This window comes from Mesoplodon densirostris, chromosome 5 (assembly GCF_025265405.1).
Source record: "Mesoplodon densirostris isolate mMesDen1 chromosome 5, mMesDen1 primary haplotype, whole genome shotgun sequence".
NCBI classification, from domain to species: domain Eukaryota; kingdom Metazoa; phylum Chordata; class Mammalia; order Artiodactyla; family Ziphiidae; genus Mesoplodon; species Mesoplodon densirostris.
This window is the reverse complement of record NC_082665.1, coordinates 46,758,924-46,762,593: the sequence shown is the minus strand read 5'-3', so window position 1 is coordinate 46,762,593 and position 3,670 is coordinate 46,758,924. Positions and strand designations below refer to the sequence as shown.

Genomic DNA, 3,670 nt, shown 5'->3' with positions numbered 1-3,670 from the left:
ATTGGGAACAACTTAGCACAAGGCTTGGGTGATGTGTTACAAGGCATTACACTCCACATTATCTTTTTTTTTTTTTTTTTCGGTACACGAGCCTCTCAGTGCTGTGGCCTCTCCCGCTGCGGAGCACAGGCTCCGGACGCGCAGGCTCAGCGGCCATGGCTCATGGGCCCAGCCGCTCCACGGCATGTGGGATCTTCCCGGACCGGGGCACGGACCCGCGTCCCCTGCATCGGCAGGCGGACTCTCAACCACTGCGCCACCAGGGAAGCCCTTATCTTCTTTTTTATTTATCTTTCTTAAGTCAACAATTTGGATGAATAGAGTTTTATACTGTAATCAAAGTCACAAATGTCAAAATCTGGAAGGAATAATTAGCATGCATCATGACATACTAAGAGCCAACAGAACTCAACAGGTTAAATCAAATTGGTTGAAGCTAATAGGATGAAATGTAACTAAAGATGAACGTAAAATCCTATATTTCAGTTCAGTAAATCAATAGCCCATGAACAGAGAGAGGGAGATCTCATTGAACAACAGTTCATGTGAAAAAGACACAGATTTTTTTTTTTTTTTTTTTTTTTTTTTTTTTTGCGGTATGCGGGCCTCTCACTGTTGTGGCCCCCCCCGCTGCGGAGCACAGGCTCCGGACGCGCAGGCTCCGGACGCACAGGCTCAGCGGCCATGGCTCACGGGCCCAGCCGCTCCGCGGCACACGGGATCCTCCCAGACCGGGGCACGAACCCGCATCCCCTGCATCGGCAGGCGGACTCTCAACCACTTGCGCCACCAGGGAGGCCCGACACAGATTTTTAATTGGTTGAATGTTCAATATATCCAAAGAGCTGACAGAAAAATAAATGCAATTCACTTTTTCCACCTCAGGCAGATAAAGGCTTGTTTTATCGAACACTGGATCTATACAATTGCAGAGGCCACTATGTACAGACAAGAGATGGAGAGCTTTAGTTGTTGGTCTCATTCCTCGTGATCTCCTCCTGCTTGGCTTGGAGTTGCTCTCAGAGTGCTTCCCTGATCTTAGACCTCAGTCTGGTCAGCCAGCTGCATCTTGCTGGGCTTGTCTGTTTTCAGCTTGTGGCAGTGTTCCGTGAGAATCCACTTGTTTTTAAACATGTTCCCCTTCACCTTCAGGTGCTGGCTGTGATACATGTGGTGATTAGTCTTCTTAGATTCATGGTATCTTCTGAGCAGCCAATGAAGAATTCTCATCCAGGTTACCTTCTTAGGCATTTGAACAATGATAGTACATTTTGCATGCCCATGTCCCCATCCCTGCCCTTGAGACAGGCCAAGGTGTTTTTCCAGCATTGAGCCCAGGAATGGACAGTTAAAGGTTTCCAGATGATCAGCCCATCTTAGATCAGCTTCCCAATCCATTGTTGGGAATTGACATTGGTGATTTCGTTGGTCTCATTTGGGTCTGACCAGACCTTCTTTTTGCTGCAGTGAAGGATAGTGGAGGTGAGCCTCTTTTGAAGCCTCATGGCTGCAATTCAGTTTTCAATTAGCCATTTTAGTGACCAGATCACAGGAGGCAACTAGTCCTGTTGTAACTTGGCAGTGACTCTTGTTTGAAGGGTCTACCCATCCAACACACACTTACCTAGCACTTCCCAAAGTAGCTGATCAGTGCTACATAGTAATAAAGGTAAACAAAGACTTGAAGAGCTTTTTGTTTAACATTTTATCATATTTGTATTTAATTCTGGTGCCACATTTTTGAGTTATTGATGAACCGTAACATAACTGAATGAAGGGGAGTTTTATTTATTTCAATATTGGTGTTATACAGGGTTAACGCCTGACCCAGCAAGGACCCTCCTGGACCCTGTTTCTAGGCTACAACCAGCACTGGTTGGACTAGTCACTGCCTGGGTCATAGCAGTTGTTAAATATTTTGAATATAACCCTGAACCTATTGAAATGTTAGGGCTGCAAGATATAGAAACTAACGAGTGTCTGCTCTAGTCACGAACTCTTTCAGTTTCTGGGAAGACTCAAATATGTCGGGGCAAGTTCAAGCCACATGAGCTGGCCATTCTGGCCATGGGTACCCAAGCTGAGCCAATGAGTTTCTCTCTTCAGAAACTTGACCTGAAAGACACAGTGGTTGGGACTTGTTGGGGCTGAGTCACCATAATGACATCATTGCCCAAAGGGGAAGGTCCATGAATTCCTGGTTCTACCCTATCCAGGGTTTGGATGTTTAACTCTACCAGTAGTAGCTTTCCAATAAATTCCCATTTTTGCTTACATTTGCTAGAGTAGCTGTTTCTTGTAGCCGGAACTCTTAACTAATATCCTATATTAGCATGTGGAATGACTACTACTCGTTGTCTTGTTCACAGCCTCCAGCACCAAGCATAGTGCCCAGCATGGATTAGACACTCAAGAAATATTTGCTGCCTCAATAAACAGCTCTCTGTAGGAAGGAGAAGGGCACCTTGAATCTATCTATCTATCTATCTATCTATCTATCTATCTGATTTGGATAAATATATAGGGTTGAAAATGGGGACATTTCATCCACATTGCTGGAGTATGTATGGTCTCTGGAGGAAAAACAAATTTACGTGTCTCTTGCTTTTGCTCGTAATTTTTTCTTCATTAAAATTTCCTCCCAACTTAAAAAAAAAATTGTGTTATAAAGTAGTAGCTCTTAGAAATGCTTATATGTTGATGAAATGGATGGATAAAAATCCTTTACAACAACCCTGCAAAGCAGATGTTATTCCTTCTTAGGGAGGTAGAAAGCAAGGTCTAAGAGCGGTCAAGTCACCCACCTACAGTCACACAGCTAATTAGTAGCAAAGTCTGAATTTTGAACTCATCTCTGTTTGACTCCGAAAATCCAGGCTTTTTCTAATGTTCCAATCATCTCACTGTATTCAAATAAATACTTTCCTTTTGTGATTTATTTATGTAAGAATATGAAAAGACCTATAAGGATACAAACATTTAAAATACATTTAACTAGGGCTTCCCTGGTGGCGCAGTGGTTGAGAGTCCGCCTGCCGATGCAGGGGACACGGGTTTGTGCCCCGGTCCGGGAAGATCCCACATGCCGCGGAGTGGCTGCGTCAGTGAGCCATGGCCGCTGAGCCTGCGCGTCCGGAGCCTGTGCTCTGCAACAGGAGAGGCCACAACAGTGAGAGGCCCGTGTACTGCGAAAAAAAAAAAAATATATATATATATACATTTAACTATATTATGGACTCTTTTATATGGAAAAAAAAGAAAAAATACTAAACAAAATATAAAATTTGATAAATAGCAAATAATCCTGTGTACAATATAAGATCTTTGAAATTTGTTCTTTGTTTCTTCAGGTATGCCTATTTTTTTTTCTAACTTGTTCCCTACAGGCTGGAACTTTATTATATATAATTCTAGTATGAGTATGTGAAATTATAGCTTTCAAAATAAATATGGTTTTTATGAGTGAATAAAAAAACACTGTATATGAACTTCTAGGGAAAATATAAATCATTTACTTTAATAGGCTCAAGGAAATAACAAGCAGGCATTGTGATTGATATGATAATGGATATGAACATAAATATATTTCATAGAAAATAAAATACACAAGAGTAGGAATACATTAGTATTTTAGACTGCATAATTTCTCTGAAGACATTATCACAAGCAC

At 42.1% G+C, this 3,670-nt stretch overlaps 1 pseudogene; it reads right to left on the bottom strand.

Moving 5' to 3' along the window:
- Window positions 1-1,038: 1,038 nt before the first annotated feature.
- Window positions 1,039-1,514, bottom strand: LOC132491017 (large ribosomal subunit protein eL19-like; annotated as a pseudogene).
- Between the last annotated feature and the right edge of the window lie 2,156 nt (window positions 1,515-3,670).